This window comes from Amblyraja radiata, chromosome 2 (assembly GCF_010909765.2).
Source record: "Amblyraja radiata isolate CabotCenter1 chromosome 2, sAmbRad1.1.pri, whole genome shotgun sequence".
Taxonomy (NCBI): Eukaryota; Metazoa; Chordata; class Chondrichthyes; order Rajiformes; family Rajidae; genus Amblyraja; species Amblyraja radiata.
Genome location: NC_045957.1, coordinates 106100611 through 106127451, shown reverse-complemented (window position 1 = coordinate 106127451; position 26841 = coordinate 106100611). Strand labels below are relative to the sequence as shown.

General features: G+C 42.0%; 1 protein-coding gene across 2 annotated transcripts in view; it reads right to left on the bottom strand.

The window, feature by feature from the left end:
• Positions 1-26841, bottom strand: part of fam171a1 (family with sequence similarity 171 member A1) — a 167614-nt gene that overhangs the window by 68780 nt on the left and 71993 nt on the right. The window lies entirely within an intron of this gene.

Below are 26841 nucleotides of genomic sequence, written 5' to 3'. Positions count from 1 at the left end.
AGTATCTTGACAATGCAGACAAAATGATCTCTTAAATTTACACAATGCAGAGGTTCCAAGCAAAAACAATCAATTAAGAACAATCCTTTCTATTTACTATATCCATATAGCATTGTCTTCCCATCATCTGGTCTTGACCAGCTTACCTTCATTGCCTTTACATGAATTCCATCTATATTGATGGAACTGGGACATCAACAGTAATGTGTGAGTAAACTGAGAGTAAAGGGCCTGTCCCACGAGCATGCGACTCCATGCGGCAAGCACGACCAAACCGGAAACGGGGGCCGCGCGGAGGTCGAGTGAGTGACGTGAAGTTCGAGCGAAGTCCGCGGGAAGTTCACGCGTGACTTACAGCGTCAAGACGCTGCGTATGGCGTCAAGACGCTGCGCACGCCCGTCGAGGCGGTGCGTACGGCGTCGAAGCGGCTGCGGGCTGGCAGGGCCGCCGTTGCCGCGCGGAATTTTTGAACAGTGTCAGTTTTTCGGAGCCCCGCGCGATGTCGGGACCAGCTCCGCACAACTCCATACGGCTCTGGCGATCGAAGTGGGACCGGCCCCGCGAGGCCGTACGGCTCAAGCGACTACGTTAGCTCGTAGGACAGGCCCTTTAAGTTTCACACATAGATGGATGGTGGGGCAGCCACAGGCATGGCAGTCATTGCAGCTGAGTCACTGCTCCATCAGCCCGTGTCCACTACTAATCTCTGTTGCTGTATGGAGTTGCAAAGTCTTCCTGTGAACTGTTTCCCTGGTTTCCTCTCACCTTCCAGACATGCTGGTTATTAGGTTAATTGATCACTGAAAATTACCCCTGGTATATGTCGCTAGAGGGAGAATTGGGGGGGGGGGGGGGTGTTAATAGGCATGTGAGAGGAGAGAGGGGGCACGAGGAACTGCAGATGCTGAACAAGGGGAATTGGGATTGCTCAGAGCTGACATTGTCTTCTTTGTTATAAGGAAATAGACATAAAAAGATAAAGATATAAATAAAGATGTTTATTTGCTATTAATTTATGAGTCTGGATAGAATCACAGCAAAAGGCCCTTTTGGTCCATACTGACCAAGATGCCCCAGCTAAGCTCATTCCATATCATTAAGCATTTGCCCCATATCCTTCCAACCCCTTTCTGATCCATGTACCCATCCAAGTGTCTTTTAAATATTGTTATAATACATGTCTCAACTACCTCCTCAGACTTTGGAGCAACAGATATTTTTCAGTAGATACAGCTCTTGTCCGAGGTTCCAGGCACAAGGAAGTGCAGATGCTGGTTTACAAAAAAAGATACAACACGCTGGAGTAACTCAACAGGCCAGGAAGCATCTCTGGAAGACATGGAGAAGTGATGTTTCTTCAGACTGGAGTTCAGGAGTAATTTATTCCACCATTTTGTGGCTTTCTTTTTCAGAAGATCCAGAGTTTAATTTCTACTTCAACGAACCAAGGACAAAGGTTTCTGTGGACCCACCAAGGCAATGCTGAGGAGGTGCAGCACTATCAGAGATGCAATCTTTTGGATGACTCACTGACCCCCAGGGCTTTCTCATATGGACACAACAGAGTCTTGGCACGACTTTAAAGCAGCACATTCATTCCACAGAGGAAGGAAATAATGTATTGCCTTGGATTCCATTTCCTGATCACCACCATTCAACAAAATACCCCATAGTCGGTGTTCAATTGCACTTAATGCAAAAGCACAACACAACTGGGATGATGATGCAGCTTCATAGGCATTTGGAGTATTGCGAGCCGTCCTGGTCGCCCCATTTCAGGAAAGATGTGGAGGCTTTGGAGAGGACGCTGAGGAGGTTTACCAGAATGCTGCCTGGATCAGAGGGTTTCAGCTACAGGAAGACCATTGGATAGACTTGGATTGTTTTCACTAGAACGTTTGGAGGTTGAAGGGAGATTTGATAGAAGTATAGAAAATGTTGACAGGGTAGACAGATCTTTGTTTCTGGGGTGGAAACGTTCAACACTAGAGGGTATAGATGGAGGGGGAGATATGCAGGGCTTTTTTTTTTTACACAGAGTATTTGGGGCCTGGATCACATTGCCAGGGGAGGTGGAGGAGGCTGATACAACAGGAGCTTTCAAGCTTTTAGATAGGAAAATTGAAGTGCAGAGACTAGAGGGATACAGATCATGTACAGGCAGATGAGATCAGTGTAATTTGGCATTATGTTTGGTACAGATAATCCTGTGCTGTACTGTTCTATGTTCTACATCCCATGTTGTAACTCCTGCAATTCCTCCAATAGTCATATGCTCCATTCTTTCCTTGTTTAATATCATGAAAGGATTAAAATTTGGAAAGCACCTGAAAACTGCTAGCAACCACTGAGCCTCAACGTAAGACAGCAAGAAAATGGCAATTTTCTTCATTTTGCGCAAATTGACAGTATGTTATTCATAAATCAGAGAGCAGATGTGGCTGGGAAATAGCTAACTCAAATGGGTTTACTTTGTCAGTGTGCCCTGATAGGATCAGCGAGTCCACATCCTGAACAACACAGACACACACACCGTATAAATTGTTGCAAATGATGCAGAAAATGATCCATTGAAGGAGGAACTTACTGCAACAATGTTTAGTGAATTCAGCATGTGTACTAAGAGCCTGCCATGCAATTCTCACATTTTCCTTTTTACCATTACAATGAGAACTGTTGCAAAGATCAAAGTCAAATTCATTCAAAGCAACATGGAGTAGTTTATTTGTCTAGATGTATTAGAGGTCTCATGTCTGTATTAGAGGTCTCATATTTGTCTAGTCTGTGTCAGTGCTTATGGGCCTGTCCCACTTAGGCAATTTTTCAGTTGGCTGCCGGCGACTGTCAATTGCCGGCAGTCGCCTGAAAAACCGGCAACTGAAACGGCGACTGTCAGAGTGCACACACATCGTTTCCTTCGCACACCAGCCCGTTATGCAGGCGAGGGACAGGGGGGAGCGCTGTCTGAGTGAAATTCACATGGTGCAAAGCCAAGGTGATACAGACACACACCGTGATGAACAGGAAGGTTGGCATTGTAATTAAGACGGCTAAAGCACAGTGTATGGTAAGTCCTTTAAAAGAGGGGGGAGAGGGGGGAGAAGGAGGGAGAAGGAGTGGAGCCAACTTTTAAGAAGCCAGAGATACACGGCTGTGAAGCTTGGCGGACATTTAACATTACCGATCGTTTATCCATGGTTCTGAAAACTATTGCTTACGTTTTTTTTTCCCAATGAGCCAATGAAATTCACCGGTTTGACCGGCTACAATCTACGAGAAACTACGAGAACCTTCGACCTCCTGGGAACCCACTAGGACCTCCTGGCGACTCACCTACGGCACGAGAATTCTCGCTACTCTCCATGGCGGCTTCATTCTGGTCATCGCAAATTTTTTAACATTTTGAAAAATTTGCAGCAACCATAATGAGGCCACGACTAGTTCCCAGAATGCGGGAACTCCTCACGACCATGAAGGCGACTACCCTGCAACCACCCGCGAACATGTGGCGACCATGTGGCGACTGCATAGTCTCCTGCAGTCGCCTAAAAAGTCACCTAAGTGGGACAAGCCCATTACTCTCCATCTGAACAGATATTTCCTAACGCATTTACCTACTCTGCACTTGCCTATTGGTTTACACAGTTGATCTAACACGATTCTACATGTCACAGAGGATAATATATTAAAAAAAATTAAAGCAGTGGAAAAATGGTCGATAATGCCTTATATTATCTTGGACCCATAAAAGGAATAGTCAAACGCTTAAATTATTAGATTCAAAAGGCAAGTTGTACTAAGATCAACTCAAATTACAGCTGGAGTTTAATACCTTCTGTTGTTAATGAAAACCTATCCTTTAGGTCACTCCATACTGACCTCAAAATATCAGAAAATAACTAGAATCAAGACAAAAATTGGTCATTATTATCCCCAGAATTACCCCCTAATTCAGGTATCATTCTAGCAAACTTCCTCTGCACCCTTTAAAAAGTCACCACATCTTTCCTGGAATGGCACGACCTGAACTGCATGCAATACTCCAAATGCAGCCGAATCAAAGTCCCATTGTGACTTCCTGACTTCTCTTGTACTCAATGCCCTGACTGTGAAAGCAATGATGCTGTATGTCTTCTTTACCACTCCATCTACTTGTGTTGCCACTTTCAGGGAGCTATGGACTTGGACCCCAAGATCCCTTGATGTATTTATTCAGGCTCTTCTCTGTTACTTACAAATACTTTTAATTTTTCTATCAAAAAAAGAGATAATATTTAGATGTTGACATAATTAATTAATAACATGATAATGATATTGCACATTTTAATATCACAATAATTTTGGTCCTCTAATTAGCAAATGTTTAACTACAGCTATAATAATAATAATAATAATGCATTTTATTTGCTGGCGCCTTTCTGGACACCCAAGGACACTTTACAGGACATAAAATCACAATACATTTATCAATATTAAAATCAAGTTGATTAAAAACAAAAAACAAAAATAACAAAAAATACACAAAACATTTTAAGTCATTAAAATCAGGGTGAACATGGTGGAAGTTATGTCGGGTATGCTAATCTAAACAGGTGTGTTTTGAGTTGTGATTTGAATTGATCGATAGTGTCCAGGTGACGGATGAGAGGTGGGAGAGTGTTCCAGAGACGTGGGGCAGAGCAGCTGAAGGCTCTGGCACCCATGGTGCTGAGTCTAAATGTGGGGACGGTTAAAATTGCAGCTGAGGAGGAACAAAGTGACCGGGAAGGAGTGTATGGTAGCAGCAGGTCAGAGAGGTATTGGGGAGCAAGGTGGTGTAGGGCTTTGAAGGTCAGCAGTAAAATCTTATAGTTAATCCGGTGGTGCACAGGGAGCCAGTGGAGCTGAGTGAGGATGGGTGTGATGTGGTCCGATGATCTGGTGCGGGTGATGATCCGGGCTGCAGAGTTCTGAATGCATTGGAGGCGATGAAGAAGTTTATTGGAGATGCAAGTGAGGAGGGCGTTGCAGTAATCGATGCGGGATGTAACCAGAGCGTGGATGAGGACTTTTGTATTGCCTTTGGAGAGGGAGGGGTGGAGTCTGGAGATGTTGCGGAGATGAAAGTATGCAGAGCGTGTGATATTGCTGATGTGGGGTCCAAAGGAAAGTGTACTGTCCAGAATGACGCCGAGACTTTTGACATGGGAGGAGGTGGGTATGGGTGAGCCATCAACTGAAATGGTGAACGGGTGGGTTTTGGAGAGTGTGGACTTTGAGCCAATTAGCATGATTTCTGTTTTATTTCCATTGAGTTTTAGAAGGTTGAGTGACATCCAGTTGCTGATAGCTTGAAGACAGGTGGTGAGGGCAGTTGGGGGAAGGGAGGTGTTTGGTTTTGTGGAGAGGTAAAGTTGTGTATCATCGGCGTAGCAGTGAAAATTGATTCCAAAATGACGGAGAATATTGCCAAGAGGTTGAATATAGATGATAAAAAGCAGTGGCCCCAGCACCGATCCCTGAGGAACACCATGGGTGACTGTGGCAGTTGTGGATGTGACTTTATTTCCCTGGATGAACTGTTTTCTGTTGTTTTCTGAACTACAGCTATCAGGCAATCTATTATTGTTAGACGAATTTCACCTTCATGAAGGACTGAAATACTAATTTACAAGACTACCAGATGGATTGAAGTTTGAATTGGCTGCAGCATATTAAAATAGGAATATTAAATAGACCTGTGATGTGAGAACCTTCAGATAATTGTTACCACTATTTAAAATGTGTATATTTTGCCAGCCCTTATTTAGTTGCAGCAAGGATATCAGTCAGAATATGCACTATCTTTAACAATCCCCTTAAACAATCACCTCTGCCTTATTCACTCAAATAAAGATCAACCAGGTCCCACTTTCAGGTTTGTAGCAATATAGCCACATGAGCATCTGTCACATCATGTTGATCTTTTAACAGGCATAATCAATCCAAATCAATTCCAACAGCCTTTCATTTGGTAATGAAAATATGTGCATCATCAATTGTTTATAAAAACAGAATATTTGTAAATATTAGAAAAAATATTTTAAATGAGAAAAAAAAGCCTAATCCTTTCTCTTTAAATGCATTTTGTCTGAGTCCATATTGGTTGATGAAGGAAAGAACAATTAGTATTAATTGAAACATTTTGCCAGCTTTCCCTTAAAAGGAATGTCCAATTCAGCAAAAACAAACCAGAGAATATTAAATTACTGCAATAGGACAGTAGTTTAAGGCCAGCCCCTGGATTTCAGTCAAAAACTGCACCGATAAGAAATTGTGATTTTTGTCTTCAAAACAGAGCGAGTCTTTCTCTTCACAGCCTGAAGTGTTTTCCCAAGGCAGAGATAGTGTAATGTTTTCTTATTATGTAAGAAGACAATTCCTACTCCCTCTGAACAACAGTCTTATCCACCTTTAGAATACTCTTACTTAACCAGCCCAGGCTTTTACAGGATTGTGCATCTCGTCACTTCTGTCATCTTGTGCTTCTGCTGGTATGACCTAAATGACCTGAGGGAGACCTAAATATCTGGATCAAAGACTTTGAATAGAGATACTGAGGGATGCCTGCACACAGATCTTGCTGCCACATCAAATATTGGAAGTCACAGTTTATTACAGAATATACCCTATAATACATTGTTTGCCAGAGTTAACGTATTACAAATTCTCACTTGCCAAAGTCTTTCCTTTATGTTACAATTTTCAGCTCATCTAATTCATACAATATCTTATTTCTTCACACTTTTCATTAATTTTGATATTGTTTTTAAAAACATACTGCCTGCACAAACTCTTGACATTTGTAGATTAAAAAAAAACTGCTTGCAAGTGCAAAGCAATCATAAATATTCCACAATAGTGGCAATTAAGAGGCATTTAGATAGGCACAAGAAGTGTAAGGAATAGAGGGATATGGTTCAAGGTTCAAGGTGTGTTTATTCTCACATGTACCAATTAAGGTACAGTGACCTTCAGATTGCCATACAGTTATACCAATAAAGAGCAACAAGACACCCAAATACATTTTTAACATGAAAATCCACCACATCGACCCCCCACATTCCACACTGTGATGAAGGCAAAAAAAATCAATCTTCTCTTCTTTGTTCTCCCGCGGTCGGGGCACGCGAACCTTCTGTTCACGGCCCCACGGCGGGGTCAAAGTCTCGAGCAAGGTCACCAGCTCGATGATGTTCGGCCGTAGAGCGACCGGAGATACAATCCAGAAAGAAATTTGCATCTCCGGCTAGGTAAGATTGAAAAAAAGTTTCCCTTGACCCCCCCCCACGTAAAACAAACCAGAGAACATTAACACATACTTTTTAAAACATATTAAAATTAACAAAAAGATGAAAAGACAAACAGACTGTAGGCGAGGCTGCCATCACTGATGGATCATGCAAAGGCAGATGATATCAGTTTAGCTTGGCAATGTGTTCGGCATAAACATTGTGGGCCAAAGGGCCTGTCTCTGTGTTGTACTGTTCTATATATTCTTATATACATGATGTACAGGCCTTGCGGCAATTCTGCAATGCATAGAATGCAAACAAATCATCAAACATTTGTTCCTCTATGATCTGTGTTTTAGTCTTCGCAATTTTCCAATGTGATCCAATACAGCAGCTAACCAGAATTTTGTTCCAAACTGTCCACATAAATAAATGTGCTTTTCCTTGCGGTCTGCTGTATGGCTAACCTTGACAGCAGAATCCAAAATGTCACACCCAGAAGTAAGGTTCAAGTAAATAAAAATGCATTTGTGCCTGATTACATAGGACAATGCAAACCAGGTTGACAACTGAACAAATTGGTCCTGCAATCAAGTGCACTGAAGTGTGACAAAAGGGCACTGCAAAAGAAATAGTTACAACCATGACCCAGTTCACATCGTCATTCTGTGCATGTACGAGACTTTTAGATAGACACACGGATATGCAGGGAATGGAGGGATATGGATCATGTGTAGACAGCGGAGATTATTTTAAGTTGGCATTATGTTTGGCATGGACTTTGTGGGCTGAATGGCCTGTTCCTGTGCTGCACTGTTCAACGGAGACAAAAGGAATTGCAGATGATGGAATCTTGAATAAAACGTAAAATGCTGGAGTAAATCAGTGGGTCAAGCAGCATCCCCTCGTGACATGGCGAGGCAATGTTTAGGGTTGCGACCCTTCTTCAGAGTAGTTCTCTGACCCATTATGAATCAATATTTCAAATCCCTTCCTCGCTACTATTGAAACCCTGGTGTAAGTCCCCACACTGAAATCTCACAGATTTCATGGTTCCGCTGACTGGCTAGCACAAAACAAAAGCTTTTAACTATACCTCGGTACATGTGACAATAAACTAAACTGAAACTGACATGGTCATTGCACTTGCTCAAGGCGAAAACCCATAAAAAGATAATGACCCTTTAAAATTTTCAGTGCTGCATTTATAAATTACAGTTGGGTGCTTTCTGAAAGATATGCATGACTTCCTTTGCTCGATGGCTTGAAAAAATCAATGTGGTGTTACTGAGAACCTACCAAGTGAACATTAACTGAATTTTTACAACCTATTTATTGCAAGACAATTTATTAAGCCTGTAACATTTTAGATACTGATCATTTCCTTCACATGGGATGTTGCATAATTCCCTCAATATTTGCTGGAATAAACACCTGTTTAGAATTCTCAATCTTCAACAGTTTTCAGATTGGATCAACATAGACAGATGGGCAGGGGTTCAAAGCTGATCTGCTAACTTTTTTCATGAAATTGGATTGATTATGGAATTCCAATTCCAAATGCGAAATCTATATTACTAAAACTAAGATTGACCACTTTCTGTTTCGTGATTTCTGAATGAACGCCACCACATACAGCCGTCATTTTTGGCCACCTCGCTCAGAGTCCCCCTCCGCTGAGCTGGACCAGAGGATTTTCCCCATCGATGAAACATAAAAGAGTTATTAATGTTTACAAAAAGTTGACATTCTCTCTGCTGCCCCTGCTGGTGGGAGGGGGGAGGGACTATAAAACCCGGAAGTGTTGTGCCTCAGTCAGTCTCTGCAAGATGGGGGAAGTGAGAGGGTCACGAGGTGTGAATAACACTGAACACTAAGCTGTGAGTGTGGTTTTACTGTCCTTGAGTGCCCTCAATGTGGTTTGAAAATGAAAATATGGTTCGTTTGAAGTAAAAGCACAGCAAATGGTTGTTTGGGGGGTTTGGGTTGAAGTAAAAAGCACTGCAAATGGTTGTTTGATTTTGGGTTGAAGTAAAAGACACTGCAAATGGTTGTTTGGGGGTTTTGGGTCGAAGTAAAAGTGGTGAAAGTGGGAGGGATTATAAAACCCGGAAGTGTGGGTGTGGCACAGTCTCTGCATGATGGGGGAGGGAGAGGCCAGACTGTCTGAGCTGTGAATCAACTGAACACAATGAATGTCTACTGAACTTGAGCGTGGTGTTTTGTGTGGTTTTATGATGGTTTTATGGTAGTTTCACCCTGCTTGAAATGGTATGAAACTGCATTTGAATGTGGTGGCCTTGCACCCTGCATGAAATGGTATGAAACTACACTTGAATTTGGTGGCCTTGCACCCGGCTAGAAATGGCATGAAACTGCACTTGAATTTGTTGTCCTTGCACCCTGCTTGAAGTGGCATGAAACTGCACTTGAATTTGTTGTCCTTGCACCCTGCTTGAAGTGGCAAGAAATTGCACTTGAGATTGGTGGCCCTGCACCCTGTTTGTAGTGGTAGGAACTGCACTTGAGTTTGGTGGCCCTGTGCCCAGCTTGAAGTGGTATGAAACGGCACATGAATTCAGTGGCCTTGTACCCTGCTTGAAGTGGTATGAAACTGCACTTGAATTTAGTGGCCTTGCACCCTGCTCGAAGTGGCAAGAAACTGCACTTGAATTTGGTGGCCTTGCACCCTGCTTGAAATGGTAGGAAAATGGATTTGAATTTGGTGGCCTCGCACCCTGCTTGAAATGGAATTTCAATGAATAGCCGTGAGTCAACTGCCAGCCCACCAGCCATGAGTGATGTGCCAGCACATCATGCTTGAGGGACTGAGCTGCCACCCCAAGAATCCATTTGGCCCACAATGTCCATACTAGCCCTCTGGAGACCAGTTCCTTCAGCCCACAACACCCATACCAGCGCTCCAGAAAAGTGTTGCCAATCAGGCCAGAATAACTGTGGCCTATCTTGAAATAATCTGGCAAGATTCGCTTCCAATTAAAAAATAATTCATTTAGATTTTAATTTAGAGATACAGCGTGAAAACAGGCCCTTCGGCCAATCAAGTCCACGTCAACCAATGATCACCCTGTACACTAGTTCTATCCTACACACTAGGGACAATTTGCAGAAACCAATTAACCTACAAACCTGCACGTCTTTGGAGGAAACCAGAACACCCGGAGAAAACTCACGCCATCACAGGGAGAACATACAAACTCCCTACAGACAGCACCCATAGTCAAGATCAAATCCAGGTCTCTGGCGCAGTAAGGCAGCAACTCTACCGCTGTGCCACCATGCCACATAAATTCTTAAGAATACAGAAACATTTAGATCAATCCATTCTAAAACTATTAATTAAATCTGCCAAGATTCACAGCCAAACCCCAACTTCACAGCCAAACCTAGTTTAATATTCCTCTAATTATACTTCCACTGTGGATCTATTAAAGAGATCAATGTCATTCCATTTCACTCCCACTTCAACTGTGACAAAGTTAGCGGAGGGTATTTCAGATAGAAACATTCTACCATGTCTCAGTGTACACGTTCAACAGGATTTTCAGGAATAGGAGAAGCATTATAATTATGTTCAACATGCGGAGCAAGCCATTCAAAGGGGAGAGGAAGTCGGCGAGGAGATTTTGAGGAAATATCAGCTGATACAGACAAAAGAATCATCAAATATATTCCATTTAAATCTGCACGTTACCAGAGGTTGTTAGCCTTCCCTCTTCCAACTAAGCTGTGGAGTTAGAATATATTTCCATCAGTATCGTGTACCATATTTTTAACATGAGTCTGAACAATGCATCTTAGAAGGATTTCTATATGGTGAGATAAATATCACTCAACATCATCCCATCCTCAATGAGACTTTCATGCATTTACTGCTTTTAAAAAGCTAATTGAATATAATTAGGGAGCAAAAAACACTGGCTGTTTTTGTTCCACTCATGTCCAAATGACATCTGGCCGATATTAACTAGCTTCTTTATCTGTGTCACGTATTGTCACACATGCTCCATTTATCCAGTAAGCTATTGAGAAAATTATTACCATCCTTTAATATACATTAACCAAAATATAGTCAACCTGGTCAAATATATTTCTTGCGCATGGAAACAAACGACAAGCAGCTTTGGCAGTTAACTTTTAGAACCCCTATCCTCAATTGGAAAAAGAAAGAATTTGGGAAACAAAAGGGGTAAAACTCCTACTCTGTTAATGAGTTATTTCCTCAAATAAAGAAAGTTCAAACCAGAATTCACTCGGCTGTTCATTTAAACAGTTGTATTGAAACAGAGGATCAAGGTCCTCATTAGTATGATTTATACAGGGCCTCCGCCACACTGGGAGGATGACCTTATGCTGCCCTGTTCCCCAGGAGGTTTTTCTTTGAAAAGAGTGTTTTAGCTTGTACACAAGTACAGATAGAATCCTAGATGTAAGCTTGTAGCATCTCATCATATGGAGGGGTGGGGAAATTGTTTGACTTTGTGTTGACAATAGCCATCTGTGCCCTTGCCCGTTTGAAGACAAATCTGTACAAGTCGTTACATTATGTTATATGCAAACCAGAATTGCAATCAATAAACCCAAGGAAAAAGAAAGGGATATCGACTAGAAGCCTTAATTAGTTTAACTCCTGGATTAGCATTCACATAAGATGCTGCACTGAAGAGGACTAATGCTTTTTTCTGTTTGGACTAAATGCTGCAAACTAGTACATTCAAAGGTCCAGGACTACATGCTGAGGGAGTGAAGATGGGTGCAGATGCTTATTAAAGTTTCTACAGGGAAAGGATACAATTTAAATCCCCCCTGCTAAGCATATTGCAGAGCACGAACCAATGGAACAAGAAACCATTAGACTGTCTGATCACGGAAAGAAAAAATGCCCGATCATTAAGATGCGAATCTTGCACATAACTCTATGAAAGCATAACCATATGTGGACATACTAATGATTTAGACAAACAAAGTTAAAAACATCTGAAAAGGACAAAGAGGAGCTCTCCAACAAGCAATACACAAACACAAAGGATTGTGGGTATATAGAACAAGCTGCCAGAGGAGGAAGTTGAGTCATGGACTATCCAAACATTAAATAAGCAGTTAGACAGGTACATTGATAGGACAGGTTTGGAGGGAATTGGACCAAACGCAGGCAAGTGGGACTAGTGTAGCTGGGACATGTTGGCCGGCGTGAGCAAGTTGGGCCGAAGGATCTGTTTTCACACAGTATCACTCTATGACCCTAATAGGAACCATACCTTTTAAAATATATTAAAGTAGTTAAAATATTTTGGTTTTCTAATGCTCAAGTGCAATTGCAGGAGACTCAATTTAAAAAGGTATTATCACAGTCAATCCAAGCAACGCACCTGAAAGATTAAAGGATTTTAATTTCAATGTGTCCTTGAAGTAGATGGTGGAAGATGTTTTTCTATGGTCACTGAACTTCAGTTCACTTCAGTCATTGCTTATACTTCCATCCTCACATTCAGTTCCACTGACCACTGGATCCAAACATACATCCACCAGCTGACTCTCTTGCACACACTACATACAAAGAACCACAGACTGATTTGAGTATAGGAGCAGGGAGGTTCTGCTGCAGTTGTACATGGTCTTGGTGAGACCACACCTGGAGTATTGCGTACAGTTTTGGTCTCCTAATCTGAGGAAAGACATTCTTGCCATAGAGGGAGTACAGAGAGGGTTCACCAGACTGATTCCTGGGATGTCAGGACTTTCATATGAAGAAAGACTGGATATACTCGGCTTGTACTCGCTGGAATTTAGAAGATTGAGGGGGGATCTTATAGAAACTTATAAAATTCTTAAGGGGTTGGACAGGCTAGATGCAGGAAGATTATTCCCGATGTTGGGGAAGTCCAGAACAAAGGGACACAGTTTAAGGATAAAGGGGAAATCTTTTAGGACCGAGATGAGGAAAACTTTTTTCACACAGAGAGTGGTGAATCTCTGGAATTCTCTCCCGCAGAAGGTAGTTGAGGCCAGTTCATTGGCTATATTTAAGAGGGAGTTAGATGTGGCCCTTGTGGCTAAAGGGATCAGGGGGTATGGAGAGAAGGCAGGTACAGGATACTGAGTTGGATGATCAGCCATGATCATATTGAATGGCGGTGCAGGCTCGAAGGGCCGAATGGCCTACTCCTGCACCTATTTTCTATGTTTCTATGTTTCTATAATTTTATATACTTCCTTCATTTTCCCTCAACCTCCGACGTTCCAGAGAAAACAATCCAAGTGTTCTGTGGCAAAGAATTCCACAGATTCACTACCCTCTGACTAAACAAATTTCTCCTCATCTCCTTCCTAAAAGAACATCCTTTAATTCTGAGGCTATGTCCTCTAGTTCTAGACTCTCCCACTAATGGAAACATCATCTCAACATCTACTCTATCCAAGCCTTTCAAAATTTTGTATGTTTCAATGAGGTCACCCCTCATTCTTCTAAACTCCAGTGAGTACACTCCCAGTGCCAACAAACACTCATCATAGGTTAACCTACTCATTCCTGGGATCATCCTTGTAAACCTCTTCTGGACCTTCTCCAGAGCCAGCACAACCTTCCTCAGATATGGTGCCTAAAATTGTTCACAATATTCTAGTGCCTTGTAAAGCCTCAACATTACATCGCTATTATTGTATACAAGCCCTCTTGACATAAATGCTAGCATTGAGTTTGCTTTCTTTACTACCGATTCGACTTGTAGATTAACTTTTTGGGAATCCGGCACCAGCACTCCCAAGTCCGTTTGCATCTCCGATTTCCGGATTTGCACCCATTTAAAAAATCTATGCCTTTATTCCTACTACCAAAATGCATGACTCCACACTTTGCTACACTATATTCCATCTGCCACTTTTTTACCCATTCTCCCAACCTGTCCAAGTCATTCTGCAGAGTCTCTGCTTTCTCTACACTACCTGCCCCTCCACCTATTTTCATATCATCCACAAACCTTTGTATCAGCCACAAAACCTTCAATCCTCTCGTCCAAATTCTTATCCCCTTGTCCAATTCCACTTCATGAATTCAAACAAATCTCTTCTAAATATTGGGGGTCAATCAATTCAGGTAGCTGAGATCAAAATTGAGTCAAATTTCCCACTTTCTTGGCATTATTTTTTTATAGTCACATATACTGAGATGCAGTAAAGAGTAAGGTTCTGGTCTTGATTTGCATAGCTCACCAAGTTCATACCCATTTTTCAGTGCTTACAATGCAAAGTTTCAAATTGTTAGAACATTAATTTAATGCTGCATTTAAATTTCTTCAGACTACAGCAAATATAAAATTAATTAGCCATGGGTATTACAAATTTCCTTCTCACATAAACTATAATTCTAATTTAATACAATTCGACCCTTTGAAGAAAACAGTCATCATTGCCAACTTTATTCCATGCTCAATTGCACAATGCAGTATGGAGTCAAAGAGTTACACATCACTGAAACAGAGCACTTGGTCCAACTTGTCCATGCCAACCAAGTTGTCTACTGAACTAGACCCGTTTGCCTGGTTTGACATATATCCTTATAAATCTTTCCAATCCTCGAACGTCCAGATGTCATTTAAACATTGTAATTGTACTCTCCTCTACCATGTCATTTGGCAGTCTGTCCCATGTTCCCATCACCCTGTGCTAAAATGTTACCTCTCAGATATCCTTTAACTGTCTCCCCTCTCATCTTAAATCTATGCTTTCATCTTATTTCTGCCGCTCGTGATTTCATAAACCTCTATAAAATCTGACCACTCTGCCTGTTTTGCTCCAAAGAATCTAGTCTCTCCTGACAACTGAAGTTCTTGTGTCCTAGCAACATTCTTGTGAATCTTTTCTGCACACGCACACAGCTTAATCGCATCCTCCCTACAGCAATGTGACCAGAACAACACATAATATTCCAGATACAGTCTCACCAACGTCTTGTACATAACATAATATCACAACTCTTCTACTCAATGCCCTGTCCAATAGGCAAGCATGTCATATGCCACCTTCACCATCCTGCGTACTTCTGCCACCACTATGTACTTGTATCCCTATGTCTTTCTGCAATACAACTGTTGCAAGTGCTTACTTAAGGTTATCAGAATTAACTTTGCCCCAATTTAGGACCTTAGTAACTTATGGACCAATCTTATTTTTCTGCATAATTATTTAAAACAACCTAATTGAATCTAAAGTGCTCTCCCATGAACACTTGAGCTACTAGTCCAACCACATTTCCCAAGAGAAGGTCAAGTGTTGCCCCCTCTCTTGTAGGGTCATATTAATATTGCTTGAGAAAACTTTCCTACATCCTTAACAACTTCTGCACCAGAATTCTTTAGCACTATGGCCATCCTAGTCAATATTAGGGGCATTGCTGCCTCACAGCGCCAGAGACACGGGTTCGATCCTGACCTCGGGCGCTGTCTGTGTGTGCAGAGTTTGCACGTTCTCCCTTTGACCGCGTGGGTTTCCTCCGGGTGCTCCAGTTTCCTCCCACAGTTGGCTTGGTTTCAAAGTAAAATTGTCCCTCGTGTGTGCAGGATAGTGTCAGTGGGTAGGGATCGCTGGCCGGCACGGACTGAAGGGCCGAAGGGCCTGTTTCTGCGCTGCATCTCTAACACTAAAAATGCTAAAACTACCTATTTAACTTGCAAGTTAATTCAGAGTAAAGGAGGTAAACTGAACTCAACTACAACAGCTGACCCACAGTACAGCACGGGGACAGGCCCTTCGGCCCATTGAGAGCTGCGGTCTCTTGTACGTGGCGTACAGGTAAGCCTGTACAGGTAAACCACAAATGCTGTCAAGAGCTGAAACCACCTGTCTTACCACAAAAATTAAACCGCCTTTCTCTCACCCCACAGCAGGCAGTGAAGAAAGCGAATGGTATGTTAGCTTTCATAGCAAAAGGATTTGAGTATAGGAGCAGGGAGGTTCTACTGCAGTTGTACAGGGTCTTGGTGAGACCACACCTGGAGTATTGCGTACATTTTTGGTCTCCTCATCTGAGGAAGGACATTCTTGCCATAGAAGGTACAGAGAAGGTTCACCAGACTGATTCCTGGGATGTCAGGACTTTCATATGAAGAAAGACTGGATAGACTCGGCTTGTACTCAGCTTGTACTCGGCTTAGAAGTTCGAGGGGGGGGATCTTATAGAAACTTACAAAATTCTTAAGGGGTTGGACAGGCTAGATGCAGGAAGATTATTCCCGATGTTGGGGAAGTCCAGAACAAAGGGTCACAGTTTAAGGATAAGGGGGAAATCTTTTAGGACCGAGATGAGGAAAACTTTTTTCACACAGAGAGTGGTGAATCTCTGGAACTCTCTGCCACAGAAGGTAGTTGAGGCCAGTTCATTGGCTATATTTAAGAGGGAGTTCGATGTGGTCCTTGTGGCTAAAGGGATCAGGGGGTATGGAGAGAAGGCAGGTACAGGATACTGAGTTGGATGATCAGCCATGATCATATTGAATGGCGGTACAGGCTTGAAGGGCCGAATGGCCTACTCCTCCACCTATTTTCTATGTTTCTAATTAAAATTACCAACAATTACAAACCTACAACCCATCTGCGCTTGCCTTACCTACCTGCACCTCCAATTTCTACTACTACTTGGGTACCCAGAGTTCAATCCCATCAAAATGATCACTTCTTTCTTATTTCTAGGTTCTACCACTTTAGTCACACTGGGTATTCTTTTTCGTTTAGTTTAGAGATAGTGCGAAAAACAGGCCCTTCAGTCCACACAGACCAGCGATCCCCACACACGACACTATTCATTAATAATTATTTATTTATTTATTTATTTATTAAGGATAATTGTACACTAATTCCGCCAATTTACCTACAAACCTGTACGTCTTTGGAATGTGGCTAGAAACCGAAGATCTCGGAAAAAACCCACGCGGTCATGGGGAAAACGTACAGACTCTGTACAGACAGCACCTGAAGTCGGGTTCGAACCCAGGTCTTCGACGCTGCAAGTGCTGTAAGGCAGCAACTTTACCGCTGCGCAGCAGTACTGACCCTGCAGGAATATCCTTGCTATTGCTGTGATATTGTCCCATATCAACACGCAACTCCCCCTCTGCTTTTATCTCCTATGGCATCTGTCATCCAGAACATTGAGCTGGCAGTCCTGCACATCCCTCCCTCAGAAGAGCTATTATATCACAATCCCATTGTGAATGAATGAATCAAAAACCAGATAGGCAAGCTGCATCTGTAAATAATGACCAGAATTTCTATTTTGCTCCAATCTGAAGAAGGGACTGGACACCCAAAAGGTCACACATCCTTTTTCTCCAGAGATGTTGCCTGACCCGCTGAGTTATTCCAGCATTTTGTGTCTATATTTGGTATAAACCAGCATTTGCAGTTCCTTTTTACACAGAATTTCTATACTTTGTGTTCTATTTCAAAGATTTAAAAAAATCATAAGTGTAGCATGAAAGAAATCTGTATGTAACTTCAAAGGAAATATGCAAACATTAGTCTAGGTAACATGATAGATCACCTAAAAACTGGGGTAGATCATTTGTAACACACAGACTGGACACATTAATTTATAAATGGAAATTTCAAGTGGTTTATGTTCAAAGGGATATGTTTTTTACGTTTCATCATAAAGTTCTGGTGACCCTGCGATAGGAAGGAGCTGCCAGAGGAAGAGACGGATACAGTTACGATATTAAAAAGGCGTTTGTTCAGATACATGGATGAGAAAGGTTTGGGGGATGTGGGCAAGGTGCAAATAAGTTGGACAAGCTTGGTTTGGAACTTTGGTTGGCACGGATGAGCTGGGCCGAGCAGACTCTTTCCATGCTGTATAGCTAAATGTCTTGATAACCATCTATGAACCTGTCTAAGTGTCTTTCAAAGGTCTGAATTGTACACGCCTCTAATACTTCTAGCAGGTATGGGCACCACTCTCTGTGTAAAAAAATTGCCCCTCGGGTTCCTTTTAAATCTCTCAACTTAAAACTATCCCCTGCTAGTTTTAGACTCCCCTACTCTGGAGGAAAGCCTGTGGCTATTCAGTTTATCTTGCCCCTTTCTGCCTCCAATACTCCAGGGAAAAAAGGCCCTAGTCTCTCCAGCCCATACCATCTCTTTATGCCCAAAGCCCCAGACTCTGCAACATCCTCGTCAATCTTTTATGCATACCTTCCTGTTTAATGATATCCTTAAGGACAACTAGAATTGTACACCATACTCCAAATTTAACCTTGCCACCGTCTTGAGCAGCAGTAATAGGACATCTGAGATCCTCTACTCAGTTCTTTGACCGATGAACAGAAGCACACCAAATGCCTTGTTCACCTCCCTGTCCAGCTGTGCCACCATTTTCACGGGACTATATACCTGCATCCCTTAGTGGCTCTGTTCTATATCACTCCCTAGGGCCCTTCCATTTTCTGTGCAAGTCCTCCCCTGGTGTTTCTTTACCAAAACAGACTACCTTGTATTTATCAGAATTAAACTCCATTCCTTGTCCCATTGGCCCAATTGATCAAGGTCCCATTATAACCTTAGATAATCTTCTTCGCTGTCCGCTATACAACCAGTTTTAGCGTAAACCACAAATTTATTAACCACGGTGTGCCTCAGGGTTCAGTGCTGGGCCCATTACTGTTTGTCATGGAAATCAATGATTTGGATGAAAACATATAATACATGGCAAGATTGGCAAGTTTGCAGATGATACCAAAGTGGGTGATTTTGCAGATAGTGAAGATGGTTGTGAAAAATTGCAGCAGGATCATGATCAATTGGCCAAGTGGGCTGAGGATTGATGGAATTTAATATAGAAAAAGGTGAGGTGTTGCATTTTGGGAAGTCTAACACGGCAGGACTTGGCAATGAATGGTAGGGTAGGGTTCTGGGTAATGTTGTAAAGCAGAGGGATCTAGGAGTGCAGGTGCATAGCTCCCTGAAGGTGGAGTTGCAGGTAGATCGGGTGGTCAAAAGGCTCTTGGCACATAGGCCTTTATTAGCCAGAGTATTGAGTATGGAAGTTTGGAAGTCATGTTGCAGTTGTATAAGACATTGGTGAGGCCACATTTAGAATATTGTGTTCAGTTCTGGGCAGCATGTTATAGGAAAGATGTTGTCAAGCTGGAAAGGTTACAGTGAAGATTTATGAGGATGTTGCCAGGACTAGAGGCTCTGAGCTATAGGTAGAGGTTGCGTACGCTGGGACTCTATCCTAGGAGTGCAGGAGGATGAGGGATGATCTTATAGAGGTGTATAAGAACATGAGAGGAATAAATTGGGTAGATGCACAGAGCCTCTTGCCCAGAGTAGGTGAATCAAGGACCAGAGGACATAGGTTTAAGGTGGAAAGGATTTAATAGGAATCTGAGGTAACATTTTCACACAAAGGGTGGTGGATGTATGGAACAAGCTGCCAGAGGAGGTAGTTGAAGCAGGAACTATCACAACATTTAAGAAGCTGTTAGACAGGACATGGATAGGACAGGTTTGGAGGGATATCGACCAAATGCTGGCAAGTGGGACTAATGTAGCTGGGACATGTTGGTCGGTGTGGGCAAGTTAAGCTGAAGGGCCTGTTTCCACACTGCATCACTATGCCACCTACATTCACTTTCAAATTGTTAATGTAAATAATGAATGACAGTGATCAGTAATGAACGGCATCGATTCTTATGGCATACCATTTGTTACAGGCCTCCAGTTGGCGATACAACCCTCCACCACCACCCTCTGTCTCCTACCTTCAAGCCAATTTTGTATCCAACAGGCAAGCTCGCCTGGAATATATGACCTATGTTTCCGCAAACTATTTTAGATTTTCTCACAGCTAGAAGCCTTCTCTAAACTTTTGGTTTTGGTGTACAGAGCTATTTCTGTGTCATAACAATTTGTTGGGCTTCTTTTGGTCAGTTTCCATGTTATAATACAATAGAAAATTCACATATGCCACGAGGATATAAGGACATAATCAATAATACTGTATCCTTACTCACACAAAGGGTGGTGGGTGGGTGTATGGAACAAGCTGCCAGAGGAGGTAGTTGAGGCTGGGACTATACCAATGTTTAAGGAACAGTTAGACAAGTACATGGATAGGACAGGTTTGAAAGGATATAGACCAAGCGCAGGCAGGTGGGACTACTGTATCTGGGACATGTTGGCCGGTGTGGTCAAGTTGGGCCGAAGGGCCTGCTTCCACACTATATCACTCCATGACTCTAAAGTTCACATATTGGGCTGTCACCAATTCTGTTTAAATTCATAAAGTCAAAAAGTAGTTAATGCTATGGCATTATGAGTGATTTCAGACAGTACTGAGGGAACAAAAAAATCCTTCAAAGTTAACATCTGTTTTCATTTAGCGGTTGGAATGAAGCACACCCAGGCTTGTTGTCGAGGCTGAATTTTTGAGTATACTCTGTTGATGAGATATGGATACCTCAAAGAGATTGATGGTTATCTGCAACGTATTACCACTGTTCCATAAAACAACGAGTGGATGGGACTAATGACTGGATTCAACTTTTATCATGTAATTGAAGCATGCTGTGAAATTAACTCCAAGAAAAACATTTTTGTAATAGGATATTCTAATAGATTGGATCAAACAATATCAAATGTGGCTTGCCTTGAAAGTAGAAAAAGAGTTTGTGGACAAGAGAAAAGGGGAGAGGGCGAGGGTAAGAGAAAAAGGGAGTGATGGGAGAGAGGAGGCGGGGAGGAGAGGGGTGAGAGGGAGAAAAGATAAAGTAGAAGAAAGAGAGACAGAGTCAGTGTGGAAATAGATCCTTCAGACCAACTCGTCCATATTGACCAAGATGGTCTGAAGAAGGGTTTCGGCCCGAAACGTCGCCTATTTCCTTCGCTCCATAGATGCTGCTGCACCCGCTGAGTTTCCCCAGCAATTTTGTGTACCTGCCCCATCTACTAAGCTGGTCCCATTTACATGCATTTGAGTCCTATCTCGAGAAGGCACAACACTGGATCTCCACTCCGGGAACTAGGTAGGGCAGGTGATTGAAGTGCTAGAGTTGCACTTTGGGACCAATGACTATAACCGTATTTGTTTTAAAGCAGTTATGGAAAAAGATCAAGTCCTGAATTGGGGCAAGGACGATTTTGGAAGCATGAGGGAGGGAAACTTGCAGAAGTCGATTGCGACAGCTTGTTTGCAGGTAAGGAGATGGCTGGCAAGTGGGAGGCTTTAAAAAATGCAATAGCAGAAGTACAGGGTGTTCTTGTTTGGGTGAGGAGCAAGACTGGCAATTTTAGGTAACCCTGGACGATGAAAGATGTTGAGGCCCTAGTCAGGAAAAAGGAGGAAGGCATTCAATTTAGACAGTTGGGACCAAGCAAATCCCAAGGGTGTAAGAAGCGTAGGCATACTTAAGGAGGCAATCAGGTGAGCAGAAGGAGGACACGAAATGGACTGGCAGGCAAGGTAAAGGATAATCCTAAATTGAGTTATAGGAGTTTGGATGTCTTAGATCATAAATATTAATAAAGAGTATTACGAAAGTGCATTAAAGTAGATAAATTCTCATGGCCTGACCCAGTACATCCTCGGAGCTTGTGGGAAGCTAGAGAGGAAACAGCGGGGCCCCTTGCAGAGAGATCTGCATTATCTTTAGCCATAGGTAAAGTTCGAGAAGACTGGAGAGTGGCTAATGTTCTATCGCTATTTAATAAGGGCAATTAATTAGGAACCAACGTTCCTAACGGATAAATAAAGTTAATTGAAATTGAAATTGAAGGGCAGCAACAGAACTACCGGCTGGTGAGTCTGACGTCAGAGGTGGGAAAGTTGTTGGATGCGCTTCTGAAGCGCATGATCCACCAGTATTTGGATAGGGGGGACTGATTAGTGATAGTCAGCATGGGTTTTTCCATAGAAAAATGTGTTGCATAATTCTGACACATGGTAGGATTGTCTAAAAGCTTAGATCAAATTGGATTCACATTTAGCTTGGAGGAATGAGTCACAGGGTATTTGGATAGGGTTGGAGACCTTTCTGATTGGAGACCTGTGACCAGTGGAGTGCTGCATAGGTTGTTGCTGGGTGCGCTGATGTCTGTTACATGTTAATGAATTGGGTGACAATGTAGTTAACATTATGAGTACATTTGCAGATTACGTCAACATTGGTGGTGGAGTGGAGAGTGAGGAAAGATATCCAAATATACACCAAGATCCGGATCACTTGGGAAAGTGGACGGAGAAATAGCAAATGGAATTTACCTCTGACATGTATGTGGTGTTGGGTGCTTTATAAATACAAAATTACATTGATGAAATAGACCTATTTGACAAAGTTAACACATCAGAATCGACATACCAATGCATGCTTATATTTTGCTTTTGTTCATGGTAAATTCTACATATGGTTTATGTCATAATTTTAAGCTGCATATGAATGTGACAATATTTCTTCAATGCAACACAAATTGCATTTTAAGAACGCTTTACATTGTTACAAAATGGCTGCAACGTGTAATCAAAGGATTTGTAGGTGCATGTACATTATTGCTGCAAGTTGTTTATTGTTACGGAGGTAGAATTTGAGAAGCTTATTGTCACGTAAACTGAAGTACAGTGAAAAGCTTTTGTCGCGTACTTGCCAGTCAGCGGAAAGACAATACAAGATTACAATCGAGCCTTCCAGAGTGTACACATGCATGATGAAGGGAATAACGTTTAGTGCAAGATAAAGTCCAGTAAAGTCCGATTAAAGATAGTCCGAGGGTCTCCAATGAAGTAGACAGTAGCTCAGAACTAGTAGCACAGGCTCTAGTTGTGGGTTGGATGGTTCAGTTACCTGATAACAGCTGGGAAGAAAATGTCCATGAATCTGGATGTGTGTGTTTGCGCACTTCTATACCTCTTGCCTGATGGGAGAGGGGAGAAGTGGGAGTGGCTGGGATGTGACTCGGGAATACACGTTATTTCCTTTATCGTGTATTTATTTGTACACTGTGGATGGTAGTTTAATTTAGAGATACTGCGTGCAAACAGGCCCTTCAGCCCACGCCGACCAATGATCACCCGTGCACTAGTTTAATCCTACACACTAGGGACAATTTACAGAAGCCAATGAAATGACAATTTGTATTCACATATTGTCTTTCCGTTGACTAGTTAGCATGCAACAAAAGCTTTTCACTGTACCTCGGTACACATGGCAATAAATTAAACTCAATGGAAGGGAGGGAGATTGATTTGTGCGACTTGACCATCAAGTCTGTGCCAATTCTCAGAACATTCCTATCAGTCCAATATCCCCACTTATTTCAATTCTCAATTCTCTCTCACGTGTTCCTCTTTATTCTCCTACCCTCTTACAACTGAGGCAGCTTACAGTTGGCATTTACCTATTATCAGGAGAAAACCCAAGTGGTCACAATGAGAATGTGGAGTCTCCATACAAACAGGAGGCGGCTCACTGGCACATCAGGTGGTGCTGCTGCTTCCCAGACCCAGCGACCTGCGTTTAATGATACAAACATAGGTGCAGGAGTAGACCATTCAAGCCAGCACCGCCATTTAATATGATAATGGCTGATCATCTAAAATAAGTATCCAGTTCCTGCTTTTTCCCCATATCCCTTGATTTCTATAGCCCTAATAGTTAAATCGAACTCTCTCTTGAAACCATCCAGTGAATTGGCCTCCACTGCCTTCTGTGGCAGAGAATTCCACAGATTCACAACTCTCTGGGTGAAAAAGAATTGTCCTCATCTCAGTCCTAAATGGCCTTCCCCTTATTCTTAAACTGTGACTCCTGGTTCTGGACTCCCCCCAACATCAGGAACATTTTTCCTGCATCTAGCCTGACCAATCCTTTAAGAATTTTATGTTTTATATGTTTCTATAAGAAACCTTCTCATCCTTCTAAATTCCAGTGAATACAAGCCCAGCCGACCCATTCATCATATGTCAGTCCTGCCATCCCAGGAATTAACCTGGTGAACCTATGCTGCAATCCCACAAAAGCAATAATGTCCTTCCTCAAATTAGGAGACCAAAATGTGCACACAATCTCCAGGTGCAGTCTCACCATGGCCCTGTGCAACAATAATAGAACCTCCTTGCTCCTAAACCATTATCATTATGTGAAGTTTGTATATTCTCCCAGTGGTTACGTGGGTTTCCCCCATGATTTCCTTTACTAGTGTGGATGGGTCACAGGAGAAACAGAGGTAGTGTTAGAGAGAACAAGATAATAAGACTGATGGAACTGCTCTGAGAACTGCGATAAAAATCAATTAAGATTAATAGCATTCTCCGATGTTCATATTTCCTAGATTTTTTTAAAATGATACCACAGTGGCGCAGCAGTAGTTGCTGCCTAACAGCGCTCGAGAACTGGGTTCATTCTCCCCGTGACCGTGTGGTTTTTCTCCGAGATCTTCGGTTTCTTCCCACACTCCAAAGATATACAGGTTTGTAGGTTAATTGGCTTTGTATAAATGTAAATTGTCCCTAGTGTGTAGGATAGCGTTAATGTGCAAGAATCGCTGGTCGGTGCGGACTTGGTGTGCTGGGATCCATTCTCTGTGGGGCAGTCATTCTTAAATCATGTTCAGGAATTCATGACTGCAGTGTGCGGTATTGTCCTGTTTCTATGCTGTATCTCTAAACTAAACTAAACTAAATCATATGGGAGGAAAGGGGAGAAACCCCATGTAGTCACAGGGGGAAGGTTATAAGATCATGTGATAGGAGTAGAATTAGGCCATTCGGCCCATTAAGTCTACTCCGCAATTCAATTATGGCTGGTCTATCTCTCCCTCCTAATCCCATTCTCCTGCCTTCTCCCCTTAATCTCTGATACCTGTAATAATCAAGAATCGATCTATCTCTGCCTTAAATATATTCACTGACTTTGCCTCCACAGCCTTCTGTGGCAAAGAATTCCACAGATTCACCACCCAACGAAGATACAAACTCCATACAGACAGCCCTTGTAATCAGGATTGAACCCAAAAATCTGGCTCTGTAAGGCAGCAACTCTACCGCTGCTCCATTGTTGCAACCTGTTTTCAAACCCGAAACGTCACCTGTCCTTCTCCCTCCACACATGCTTCCTATCCCATCAAGTTCCTCCAGCATTTTGCTTTTTGCTCATTTCCCGCATCTGTAGTTTTTTTTGTGTCTATACTTTGCTAATGCCCAGAGTTAAAGCCTGACTATTTAATAGATTGTGTTTAAAATTCATAGGGTAATCATAAAAATATATTTCCCAAGGAAAAATATTCAGACTAAATTAGTAATTAACCCATGAAACTAATTGATAGTCAGTCTGTAAGAAGCAATCAAGATGTTTTATTTCCTAGATTTTTAATGATATCAAAGGTCACGATTGAACCTGCATTAATGGGTTTGTGCAACAAAGGCACTACCTGCTGTATTAATATGTTACGTTGCGTATTCTTAATTAATGGCCGGCATTTAAAATCATTACCAATAAATGTCTCATTCCGAGTATGTAAATAGTCAAGTTGCAACGATCTTGTGCAGAAATTATATTTATATTCTTGCATATTTCTACTATTAAAATTAGGTTAATTCCAATAAAGGTATTCAATTCAATAGAAATATTCATAAATGTTCCCATTCTAATTAAAAATGCAGGTCATTCCCCATGGTTTTACATTGTACCTGTACCTCACTGTGCTTGTGTATATGACAATAAGCTAGACCCGAGTTCACGCTAATCCTTGCCCTTCTGCTTGCTGAAGCAAGTTTATCTTAGTTCATGAAATCACATGACTAAGTCATTCAATACCGCACACTGCAGTCATGAATTCCTAAACATGATTTAAGAATGACTGCCCCACAGAGAATGGATCAGTTTGGCTGATTTGAGCAGTAGCAGTAGGATTTATGTGGAGTAAAGAGCAATATGACAATTTATGGTGTGGAATAAATTAGGTGTTGAAGGGGGGAGGAGGAGGAGGAAGAGCAGGAGGGAAGAAAAAGGCTGTTCCCAGTGCCTAATACAAGAAAATGTCAATATTTATTTCTACTGATACCACCAAAGTCATGAGCTACTACTCACACAGGGAATAAAAATGCAGATCACACAGAACCAAGCACATTTTGTGCAATGGCCTTTTAAATACCACTACTTCGGGAGAAAAGGTATTAAACAATGGTTGGACTGCAAGTAAATTAAAAAAATGTTTCAGATAGTGCAAAGTATCTTAATACATGAATTTTGCATGTTGTGCTGCTACTGACATTATGTGGGGAAGTTCTATGCCAGAAATAAAATAAAAAAAACAGCAAATGAAAATCCTCCTGAAATATTTTGTTTTAAATTTTGTGAATTAATTTCCACGACCCTAATTCCTTTCTGTGAAAAGAGTAACTTGTTAATACAAAACACAAAGGGCTGGAGAAACTGGATAAATTGTCCGCCGAGTGTGTCGGATAATGTTAATGTGTGAGGATCATTAGTCGGCGCGGACTCGAAGAGCCTGTTTCCGTGCTGTATCTATAAACTAAACTAAACATAGTAGGCCAGGTAGTATCTGTGGAAGGAGATGGAC